The sequence below is a fragment of the Limulus polyphemus genome, unplaced genomic scaffold, assembly GCF_000517525.1.
Source record: "Limulus polyphemus unplaced genomic scaffold, Limulus_polyphemus-2.1.2 Scaffold121, whole genome shotgun sequence".
Taxonomy (NCBI): Eukaryota; Metazoa; Arthropoda; class Merostomata; order Xiphosura; family Limulidae; genus Limulus; species Limulus polyphemus.
In genome coordinates, this window is record NW_013665731.1 from 806,292 (window position 1) to 819,687 (window position 13,396).

The following is a 13,396-nucleotide window of genomic DNA, read 5'->3' on the forward strand; positions in this document are numbered from 1 at the left end:
ACGGGTTAAAACTAAAAAACTAAAAACTAAACTTAACGTTAACGTTCTTCTAGTAGTTCGGTTCGTAGGTCGACGTAGTAGTACGTACTATACGTACTAATATATATATATATATAGTTTTTTTTTTTTTTTTTTGAGGGGACAGTTAGTAGACAACGTATTTTTAGTTATCAATGGGAAATTAATAATAATCATCATACAAACAATAATGAGTGGAGTGCCTTTTATTTTTCATGTTATCAAATTTACACTGTTACTTTGATTAACTTATCGGGTTCCAATAAAGACAAATATTTTAAACATGTTTAATGAAATATTGACAAATGAATTTGGGATTATTAAAACACTATACGAAGAGTATTTTGGGAGCGTTCCCACCCGTGGTCTATGGCATGACGCCACTGATTCAATGTCATTATTGCTTGTGTAAGTTAACGAGAAATCATTTGATATAACTTGTCTGTCCATGAAATCTAAGAAAAATATTGTTCTTGTGTCAGACATCACTTAAACTTTGTTTGTATATGTGCAACTTTCCACATACTAATTTTGTTCAATCAACATCACATTCAGATTAAAGAAGTAAAGTTGAAGTATTATTAACAAAAAGTTAATAGTATTTTTAAAGAGTGAAAAATCTTTGATCTCTTTGGTCGTGTCTTATTATACCTTCCAACGAAAATCGTTCCACTGTAACGGTATTAAAGCAAAAGCTATCATCATGACTTTGCTTAATAATATTAATAATATATATATACATATATATATATATTCGGTTCAAAATGTATTTGACTAAAGTAATGTGAGTTTGTATTTCTAGAATAAATCAAATATTTATTGACAACTTAAAGATCTACCAGACGCAGCACAAACTATGTATGCTACGCTATATCAAACGACTAAAACAAAAATAGTTTTTCTCAACTTCAAATTCAAATTATACAAAAAATCTTATTACTGTTGGTAATTGTACCACTTCATGCAACCATTTTACATCAACAACAGCTTCACCACAATTCAGTTGTCAATAATCAACAGAGACATCAATTCACAATTCTTTATTAATTACCATCTATAGTTGGTTCTTTCAACTAATTCGCATATATGTACTTTGAAATTCAAGACTTTTCATTAAATGCCCCCCTCATGGGTCAGCGATAAGTCTATGACTTACGACGCTAAAATCCTGTGTTTCTTTTCCCGAGTGAACAGATCGCAGATAGCCCATCGTGTGGCTATGAGCTAAAACAAGTAAACAAAAAAAATTCCTTAAATTAAAAATTATTTAGGACAAACATGGATTAAAATTACTGTTCAGTTACTTTCAAAATATTTTAGCAACTACACTTTAGACTAATCAATCCCCTCTATCAGCATTGTGCCCTTCATGCCCTCCTAAGTAAACGAATAATAAGCTTTCCACATTACCCATCATCTGCTCTGCCTGCTAGCCAAGTTTTTCAAACGACCTTTAACTCATTATTTCCTATTTTAATCATAAGTAGTAAAAGTTTTTCATCGACCTTTGAACCAAGACATCTTTCACCACACACATTCTAAATAACTTTACCTCGGGTAAGAATATCATTATTGTCTAAGAAATGAAGTTTCTATTACGTTTGATATTATTTTCCATCAATGCTCTTGGGCAAGGTACAATAGACTTTTTAAGCCACAAAATTAACTGAAGTACAAGCAGAATATAAACTACAAAGCATTCTAGTTCGTTGTGGTTGAATACTCAAGCATAACTTTAAAACGAAAATTTTTTACTGTTCTTTCAAACACACTAAAACGACATTCCAAAACACTTTACCTATACAATGAAAATTATTTTTAATCAATAAAATATACTCCATTATTTGAGCTCTGTGCCTTTTAAAGAAGCTTTATTTCACAATTTAGTCGTTTTTATAAGAAAATGTTGTAGTTGTTTAATTTTTTCTTCTTTAAAACCAAACAGAAAACAGCTAATTGTATATTGAGTTTACAGAAAGTTGAAAATTAATGATTGAGCATCATATTTTTGAGCCTACATATTTCAGTGCTTAATACCACCGAAGTATTCTATTACAAGCTCCATAGATGAAGATTGAGTAAGGAGATGATTCATTTTATCTAAATCGTTTAGTTAAAAATATTTCATTCTAGTAAGATTTTGAATTCAAGATAGAGTTTCATTCGCACCGAATAAATACAAATCTATTATCTGGAAAAGTTGGTTTTTAAAATTTCTTTAATATCACTTGCTAGACGTTTTCTAAAATTTGTTTTATCATTTGATCAAACATCTCTTCTGAAATACTATACCCTCAATATTAAACGACTGATTCAGTATCCTTTAAGTTACCAACAGAAACACGATACAATTAAGAAAAAAGTTATAAATACAAAGGAGACTTGAAAATTTGTAGGAGACTGTCATCTAGCCGAAATTTTGATTTTCTAAAGAAATACTCTCAAAGAGCTGATGGTCACGCTATGTAAACAAACATTATCTGGCTACTGACTAATGTGGATCACTTTTAATCATGACTTACATACGAATTATAACTTTTAAATATACAAACTCAAAGAGCTGATGGTTTCTGAACAAACATTTTCTACACACTGCCTGATATGGTTTATTCCTAATCAATATTTAGTTACCAATTCAAACTTCTTAATAAACACTGTCAAACAGCTGATTGTCGGTTTTGCGAACAAACATTTTCTACACACTGCCTGATATGGTTTATTCCTAATCAATATTTAGTTACCAATTCAAACTTCTTAATAAACACTGTCAAACAACTGATTGTCGGTTTTGCGAACAAACATTTTCTAGACACTGACTGATATGGTGGTCGAACTTCTAATCATTATTTAGTTACCAATTCAAACTTCTTAATAAACACTGTCAAACTGTTGATTGTCGGTTTTACGAACAAACATTTTCTAGACACTGACTGATATGGCTAACTTCTAATCATGACGTACTTAAGAATTCAAACATTTAAATTAACAGTTTTTATTCACACATCGTTGGACTATTTAAATAAATGTTATATGAGAGGTGAAGATTTTATAGTCTAAATAAATATTTTTATTCCGTTGGTGAGGTTACCTTTTAAAGAAGCTTTTTCCGTACAACCGAAAGGTCAAGTTCTTCAAACGTTCTTCATTGGCCTAACAGTTCACTACTGACTAGAGACCTACCCACAAGTAATGGTGAAAGAGTAACAGATACAGAATGCACCTCCTTCTCTACTTCAGTTTAAACAAGATCATTGTTGGAACAATTGTTGTGTTCTATTCTCTAAGTTCATAAAACCAAGTGGTCATTTTACAAGCATTATAGTTTTGTTATGTGAAGAATAATACAATACACACTGTGTAAAAAAAAAATATATAGTTTTACAGAATTCGGTCTATATTTGGAGTGGTGCAAATCTTGTTTGATAAACAATATAATCAGTGTACTCTTTGGCTCCGGTCATATCTCATAATCCATGTTAATGTTGGCGTAGTGGCTGAACGTTTTCGGTTTAACATTATTAGACCGGTAGGAATTATAGTCTATGATCTAGGTTCATGTTTCACTTACACAATATGTTACCTTGCATAGCTCCTCCTTCATCGGCTATAGAGAATAACTAAATGTTAGTGAGGATGATAATAAAGGATTGTTCGATTGTGTACCTCATCTTGATCAACATCAGCTAGCCTAGGATGACGAAAATATAAGTGGTTTAGTCACACGTAACACTCAAAGGCAGTTCAACTTAAAACCAATAAACATAATGTTCATCCGAGTGGTCACATAACACAAATATAGAGAGTTATTCCGATGATACACCCCTGACGCCGCGCTACTCTAAGCTGTCAGCCGATGGGCCCACCCCGTACGCTGAGGCTTCTACTCCCGTCCGCCCCTCCACAGCTGCCGCGGCCCCGGGGCAGTGAGTGGCGACAGCACGGCGCCGCTTGCCACCGTCCGTCCCTCTTCCTGAAGGTAAGGTAGGTTGAGATCAGGAATGAGGGGTGTAAAATGTCATATAATTCCCCTTTTTTATGTCAATCATAACGAGTCATAATGCACAGTGTGTTCTTGTTTTGAGAGTGCTCATTTAACGACGTAGAAACAATAACTGTACTACAGTTGAACCGAGTAAGCCACCTGGGGTAATATCTGAAACTGGTTTCTTACCTTGCATCTCTTGCTTCTGGTATTCGCAATATTTAGTTTTAAATTTCTTTAGTAAAACTGAGACAAAAATGAAAACAAGAACAGCTCGTCAGGAGGGCTGAAAAACCCTTGGTTTTAAACTCACAAGTTACAGTAGAAAGACAATTGTGTATTAAAGACACTGCTAAGTTGTTGCATAATTATCATATTTATGTAATTCTTTAATACTGAGATCATATGTTTGTAGATACGCACATGCAGACATAAATGTTTGAATGTTTTCGATAAACAGATACAGTCCGGAGCACAACCATTATAATTTCTGGCCAACCTACCGATACAGTCCAGAGCACGACCATTATAATTAATGTCTGCCCAAATTATCGATACAGCCCGAAGCACAATCGTTATAATTTTTGTCCAATATACTGTATATATATATATATATATTTTAGTTCGAGCACGGTCGTTATAATGCCCCCCCCCCAAACTAGCTAATAGACCTTAGAATAATATGGACACAAATGATATAACGTTTGCCCAACCTACAAATACTTTCTACGTTCAGCTGTTGTAATGTTCCCTCTCGTTTCAACACAGTCTGGAGACAAGCGTTATAATCTTTTCTTTGCCGAACGTATAGATACAGTCTGGAGAGAGCCATTATAAGGTCTGCCCAACCTATAAATGCTTTCTAGAATGAACTGCTATAATGTTTGCCCAACATTTTTTGAAAGTCTGGAGACAACCGTTGTAACGGTTGGCCGATTTTTTTCATACAGTCGAAATGCAATCTGGAGCCAACCGTTTTAATGCTTACTTTATCCGATTTCTATAGATACAGTATGAAGAGAACTGTTATAATGTTTGCCCGATACAGTCTGGAGACAACTGTTATTGTGTTTGGTCAACATTTTTATACAATCATGGAGACAAACGTTATAATATTTGCACGAACTTTCGATAGAGTCTGGAGACAACTGTTATTGTATTTGGTCAACATTTTGATACAGTCATGGAGACAAACGTTATAATATTTGCCCGACCTTTCGATACAGTCTGGAGACAACTGTTATTGTGTTTGGTCAACATTTTGATACAGTCATGGAGACAAACGTTATAATGTTTGCCCGACCTTTCGATACAGTCTGGAGACAACTGTTATCGTGTTTGGTCAACATTTTGATACAGTCATGGAGACAAACGTTATAATGTTTGCACGAACTTTCGATAGAGTCTGGAAGTGACCGTTATAATGATTGGTTTGTTCAGCCTATAGGTACTGTTTAAAGATAGTCATTATAATGTTTGCCCAACCTATTTTGCAGGCTTTAGAATAACCTAGAAACATACGTTATAATTTATGCCTAGCCTATCTAATATACATAAGATAATTTACCATAATTATTTTTCTTATTATTATTTCTCTGTGAAAATCAAATTCGAACCAGATTCAAAACCACGACTTTGGTTATCGTGTGGATGTCTTAACCGGCTTAATTGTTTATTAAGTACAGAATATGGCAATATTCTTGAGCAGTTTGGATTTTAAAACTTAAAACTCGGTTATTTCATCTCCAACATTAATAAAATGTACAAGCTGTAGCACTGAATACAAAATATTTATTTACTACGGATCTAGCATACATGCAATGTAATTCTTTTTATTTGGAACTCAAGCATTATTTCATAATACAGTAGTGCAAGAATATAAGATCCGTCATAAACGCTTTTAACTATACCCGAAACCGAATACATGTAAATTATTTACAACATAGCAAGTACACATGCACATTTCTGCCTGTACACATAGACGAAGGTTGAACGTATACATTTACTATTTACTTATAATATTCAATACATTTTATATTATTTATAATAAAGCAAGTACACAAGCATATTTAAAGAGATTCAATTTCTGCCTGCATATATAGACAAAGGTTGAATGTATACATTTGCTATTTACTGAAAATGTTTTCATTTGTGTTCTTCTTTATGGTTTTCATTAAATAATTCAATTTAATTCCACTTTAAATAATCAAGCGTTTTATTTAGTTTTTAATGAAACTTTGTGTAATTTCATTTTCTATCCCTCCGCAAAATGCGTGGTTAAAGCGACATGAAAACACAACTTTGAGCTTCAATTACGAAATTGCAAACATAAATGCTTAGAAATTTCAATTTAAAGTTTTATATGGAAATTAGAAGAGCTTCGGTGATGTTCAGCCCTTGCACGCAACGGTTTATTGTTGCTATTTCATAGCTGTCATCTGGTTTCTGTAGAGACATTTGTCTTAATAAGTAGAATTCAATTAGAATTCTCTTGCTTAGCCGATGGAACATAGAACTCTACGATCGGCTCGTTGGAGCAGAAGGTTTGCTGAGACGGGGAAATAATCAGAGAAAACGAACGAATTATGCACGCAGCCCAGTAATTAGCGAAGAGAGAAACTGAAATGAAACCCAAATTGTTACATGTGTAAACAGTTCAGCAGTGATTTTCGTAGCTCGCCTTAACGGACTATATAACGTTAAATGGCCTAATGAGACGTCGTAATAATTACTTTTCTAGGTATTTTCTTTTACATTTAATGTTATAATGTATTTTTGTGAGAAGAATGCTCCTAGCTTAACCATATTAGGTTATTAGACTTACGTTATCATTTAAAACAAATTTCTCAATTCATAAACACACTTCCTGTATATATAAAAATTTTATATATTTCATAACATAACATAATGTCATACTTTGAGTCGGTATGAAACAAGAAATAATTCAAACAGTTACTACAAAATCTAACAGTGAATGTATACATGCAAACTAGCTATGAATATATGAAGATGTATGTACTTGTAATATATTGTTCAGTACAATACGGAAATAACTCATTAATTTTAAACAGTTCTAACTCTTTGAAGTATTTTATTGTTGAATGCAAGCGTATGCGATAAACGATTCATATGACAACTTTATAAAAAAACAGAAAGTGAGTTGATGTGTACAACAGTGAAATACAATGAGCTTTGAAAAAACAACAATATAATAAGTTATGCACAACGCCCAAAGATTGAATTTGAAACAAAAACACTGCATGTAGGAAGATGTGCAAGACGCTAAAAAATATTAATGTTGAAACAAAACAAAACAATATAGAAATATATATACAAAGCATGTTTGTTTGTTGTTGGGTACAAAGTAACACAATGGCCACCACGGGTATCGAAACCCAATTTTTAGCATTATAAGCCTCCAGACGTACCACTGAGCCGCTGGGGAGCCACAACGTTCGAGTTGTTTGAAAAAACAGAGTTGTTGGTCACAAACCCAATAATATCTTCCGGGGCTCATCAGGTTTATGATATTTAGATTATTCCTACATACATATGTTAAAATAACAATCAAAAACAATCTTTATAATAAAAGTATGAGAATAAAAATTCAAATGAAAACTAATAATATTGAATAAATTAAATATTATACCCAATACCTTTAAAGAAATGAATATTAAAGAAATAATAGAGTGTATCTTACTTACGGAACAATCAAACACTTGTCTTTAGCTTCAGTTACTGTCGTACATTTAATTAATAATGAATGATGAATAATTGGAAATCATTGTAAAATTGTGTGAACTAAGATCCCCTGTATTAGAAACGTATGAGGAATACCTGAAGAGCATTGTACTATTGCGGAAATTAATGTCCACTCTGTTAATTATGTATGATAAATACTGGTAAGGTAACATTGTTTAAGCTAAATCATTTATTGAAGAAAATTGTAGGATTCTGTAAACTAAGATTCACTGCTCGATAAATACTTGTAGGGCATTATGATATTCTAGAGACTAAAATATTCGAAAATAGCCACTATTGTTTCTTGTTTTGTGGTGTTTTTCGTTTTAGCCAAATGTACATATATTCTTGTAAGCGCAGAAAAAATACTTTTACATCTGTTTTTTTTTATTAACTCTGCTATTTGTTTAAAGAGGGCGTTACCTCGTTTAGAGTCATATACCTGGAAAAAAATTAATATTTTCATCAATCATTTGAAATTTTAAAAAATTATCGACATTGTGTTAAACAAAACATATAACCAGTTTGATTCTAACAAAATTTGTCTACACGATGTACACACAGTAATGAAAGAACAAAACGATTTTCAGTAGTTATGCTGTATTATGAAAAACAGATATGTTAATTTAAGCATAAAAAGTATCCAACCATGACATTGCATTATGTTAAAATATAAGAGATGAAATATAAGACAAATCGCACATTAAACAGTGACCAAGATCTATTATAACACAAAATGAATGCTTGCATGCCAATGTTATGACAGGCAACCGTAATTGTGACTGATGAAATAGGTTAGATAAAAGAAGTTAATCATTATTATCAGCTTTTAATAAATAATGCTGATAATATATATATTAATTACTAATTTCAATTAAGAAACCTTTGAGCCTGGAGTATTCTCTTGAGTGTATCATTAAATATTCGAAATGTAATCCTGTTCTTTATCAATTCATTGTTGGACTTTGCGATTGAGTTGCTCGTATTTTTGTAAACATTCATGTACTGATTCGTTCTGTTGATAGAAGAAAAAAACGTTTCATCTTTATATTTTCAAAGAAAAAAAGTTGCAAAGCTTGATACACTAACACTTAGACTAGCAATGAGTATGGGCACTTAAAAAGAAAGAGTCATTGATTTTCCAATGTTTCGTGCAATACGAAGAACAGCATCCTCATTATAAGCTTTAAAGTATCCGAGATATATTATCACGAGAGAATGGAAATTTTATGGAAATAAACTAGTATTAGGTATATAACTTTACTTATGTAAATCTTCCACCAATATTATTTATTGTAAACCTACATTGGTAACTATTGTCAAAAAAAAAAAATGAAACAAACCTATACAGAACTCTGATTTATATAATATTTACGAAATTGCCATCTAGATAGAAGATTAATATCCTCAGTTCCAGTAATTTCTTAAAAGAAGATAAGTACAATTTCTTAGTAATAATTTAGACGTTTTATATAATCCATTTTAATTAATAAATATAAAAAATATGATTAACAAACAGTGTTATTTTGGTGCTAATGTTGTAAATGTGTTTTGTTTGTTTTTCCTAATGGTGTTACACAGTCATTACTTGTGACTCAAATGTTTTTCAATAGATTTGAAGCATTTGGTTTAATGTTAGTCAACAGTTCGTAAATATAACGCCTCGTATTGGTGTCTTGCACTTAATCCGTTCGTTCCACGTCTCAACAATTGTCATATTCTGTTCAAGTATTACAGATGATGTGATCTCATCAGCACAAATGGTACCAAAAATAATGATATAATGATATTTTAATTGTAATAGTCAGTTGATTTATTTAGTCTTAGTAATTCACGTGAAAATATTTCTATTTTTCCTGGCTGTACTCACGACAACTTGTAACTGCGTGTTAATAAATGGAGAATTGTTCTGTAAATGATTGCAAAAAATAGTTGTGACGTAGCAGATACAGCATTTCTTGATTAAAGCCGCGATAGGCGAATAGTTACAGAGAGATAATCACACTTTATAAGAATCATGTTCAAGATTCTGGATGTCCTTGGAGCTACATCCTTCATCACTAATCGTTTTCAGATTGATGCTCGTGATTACGCACTATAAACAGTGACCAATGCATCAGTTTCCATTATATCCAGCTCTACAAATGACGGCAAAAAAGATTAACTTTAAACCACCCACACGTTTTGATAATTTATCCACAGATCCTCTACTCTGTATGGACACTGGTTTAAAACACTATCTTTAAACAGACAAAAAAACACAAGACTTCATTGGAATTGCATCGGCAGGTATGTAGTTGAATGGAATTTTTGTTGTTACAATTTCTTCGACCATTTTGTTTCATAAAAACTTACACTGAGTTTGAGATGTGGCTAATATTTTGTTAAATTTTCGGTACCAAAAAGTATGCCTAGCGTCTTCGTAATAGATTTTTGGGGGTCAAAAAGTTCTAGTTCGTAACTCAAGTTTCTACCTTGCTTTGGATTGGTGTGGAGTATTGCTGTCTTAAAATTTCTATTGTGGAAAATTATTTTCACCTCAATGGAGAACAGTAATGGCACCCTTCTTGGAAATGTAATGTAGTTTGAGTTCTCGAATCAATAACAACCTTGCCATATTAATATTGTTTTCCGAAGAAAAAGAACTGTGACAAATTTTTCCGTCCGTAAATTAACACTTGACAGCTTTGTATATCCACATGGTTAGGAACTTATAGCAAAACAAATATCTGATTACCAAACCTGTCATAGCACTTCACTAGCATATGCTAATCGTTTTTAAAAAAATGCGACTAACCCTTTGTAACTAATGTTATGTAACTGATGTGAAAACATTCACTGTACACTTTTACGCTTACTTTATGTAATCGTTGTTTGTTTGATTGTTTTTAATTTTCGAGCAAAGCTACACGAGGGCTATCTGCGCTAGCCGTCCATAATTTAGCAGTGTAAGACTAGAAGGAAGGCAGCTAGTCATCACCACCCACCGCCAACTCTTGGGCTACTCTTTTACTAACGAATAGTGGGATTGACCGTCACATTATAACGCCCCCACGGCTGAAGGGGCGAGCATATTTGGATTACGAGCCGAGCTCCCTAACCACCTGGCCATACCGGGCCAGTAATCGTTGTCTGAAAGGGTATTCACATGATTTCTATTCATATTTGGAGAGTGCTATTGTATATGGTGTATATATATATATATATCTTAAAAAATAATTCTATGAAGCATTTTTAAGTATAATTTGTTTTTTATTGCATTAAATAATATATGAAAATCATATGTCTGAAAAATAATGTTTAAACTCTTATCGCCAGAAATAATACTCTTTTCAAATGTTTAACTCGACAGAAGTACTTGTTTGTGTAGAAACTTTAGGGCTAAAATTAACAGTTATACCATTACCTGCATACTAAACAAGCAAAGGCAACGTCTTTGATTGACATGAATTAACATACAATAAACGAACAGAAAACAACAAAATTAGAATGAAGGAAAACGTCTTTAAAATATTCGTACATACAACCTTGAAGCGTGAATTCAGGGTTAAATTGAAGCTTTATGGCTTTGTTTTAACTAGCATCTCTACAAAATCCAGTACAGAAAAACTAAGAAAACCGACCGGCAGACAGTGACAGTAAACCATTGTTATGCAAATTACTTTGAAAGATAAATATCTGAAATTAACAATAAACATCTTTCGTGTGTATGTTCATTGCTTAAAATCATTAGATTGCTATTCAAAGTTTCCTTCATTCAATCGATCATTTTGATGGTGAAACGGTATTGTGGAATTTAACTGGCAGCTCCGAAATCCAGAGCTTTACCAGAGGACTTACTCGCTACGTTCTAAGACACATTTTCAAATTAATTTCCAGAGTTTTAATAGAGATCCAACCCGCTCCCTTTAAAAAACAAATCAGAATAATCTCAATTAGAAAAATTGATATGAGCTGGGTTCAAATCTTTGCGATACCACCAAATATTCCTTGCACTTTAAGATGTGGTTGCCTTATAAGAGGTGCGATGGGAGTGGTGGCGTTATTTCTGGTATGACAACGTTATCAGTTGGCTACACTTCCTATCACTTGATACTTTCTAACTGAACATCTAGCAGAAACAGCTGAACATATTACACATATTGTGTTGCCTCAGTTTTGCAGTCTTCACGTGGAAGGTGGTTGTTGCTGATTGGCTGCTTTCCCTAAGGTCATTAGTTCCAAATTAGGAACAGCGGGAGATAGCCTTAATATATTTGCCATACCTATAAATTTTCTTTAAAATTAATATTCTATTAGGTTTGTTAACGCTGCCTATAAACATGTTTTTAAATTATTATACTTCATTTAATATGATGGTCAATGTGTCTGAAAAAAGGACCGTGTTTTGATCGTATTGATTTGTTTTTAGTTGTTGTTTTTTTTTTTTAGAATTTCGGTGTCTTTAATTAATAGTATTATTATAGAAAATAGTGAATTTTTTTGGTTTAATTTAACTAAAAAGTCATTATATATTTGATTATATATCTATTATATATAACTAATACTGGATAATAATTTTAAGTAGCAGTGGTTTTGTGAAGTTCGCCATAACATTTATTTAACGAAAAAAATACGTATTTTTATTAAAATCCATAAAATAGAACAAAAACTATATAAGATGTTATGATAGTATGAACTATAGTTTATATAATTAATTCTAAATGTGGTCCAACTAAACCCACAAATTTATTGAGGTTAACCGATTTCATAAGACCATTGTTCCAGATCAACTGTTGTTTGCACTACAGGGTAAACATAAAGTCAGTATGGTTACTTGGAACAGTTTGTTGACGAATTGTGTAATATATGGATTACATAACACTCTTCAGTGATGCCATCATCTTTTTCGATTACAGCGTCTATCCTGACAATGGTGCTGCATGGAACCTATCCCTGCTAATATCCACAATGGTATTTATTGCATGTAATATCTCTCCAGAAACCTCCACAGTGGTACTGTACATTACATATCACCGCCAGTATAAGCATCCAACTTTACAGAAACCTCTAGAATGGTATTCCATGTAACACCTTCCAGTTTCTTTCCTGAGAATGGTACTGTACGTAATATCTCACCAGGATTCGCCGAACATTTTTCAGTTGAGGAATGGTTGCTGGGTTGTAGCAATACATAGAACTACTTCTCCAAGAAGCCTCATAACCACTGGTCAGCAGAGGTATAATTGTCTAATTTACGAGGTCAGTTTGAAACTATCTTAACAAGCTTTCTAGAGAGCATCAGTGTAAATGGCCGTCGTCTTCTATGACCACATTTAAACAGACCAAAGATTCAGATAATCCCTTGGATCTACTTCAGGAGATTGCTGTGAATCCAATTTTTTCAGCCATCTTTCTTGCGAAAATAGCTATTTATTTCTAAATGGGGCTGGAAGCAAGTAAGCGTTTGTCAACGTGAAATCCTTGCTTACTTTCTTGTTAATAGCGCTAGGAGATATGTCTAGTTTCGTTGCAATGGCTTTTTGGGTCGGAAGGTTCTATTTTATATCCATAACCTTCACTTTGCGATGTGATCATTGTTTTGTATTGGCTTGGGATGTGGTTTTGGAACTCGTTACGGTCCTAAATGCACTACTATATGTAACGAATTTGTTA

At 32.7% G+C, this 13,396-nt stretch overlaps 2 long non-coding RNA genes across 2 annotated transcripts in view; both read right to left on the reverse strand.

The window, feature by feature from the left end:
• LOC111089434 overlaps positions 1-13,396 on the reverse strand; it is a 72,795-nt gene that overhangs the window by 18,560 nt on the left and 40,839 nt on the right. The window lies entirely within an intron of this gene.
• LOC111089438 lies at positions 1,044-3,576 on the reverse strand. The gene is made up of 2 exons (XR_002613725.1): positions 3,107-3,576; positions 1,044-1,242 (listed from the first exon to the last, which is right to left on the reverse strand). It is a non-coding gene; the product is annotated as an uncharacterized LOC111089438 (long non-coding RNA).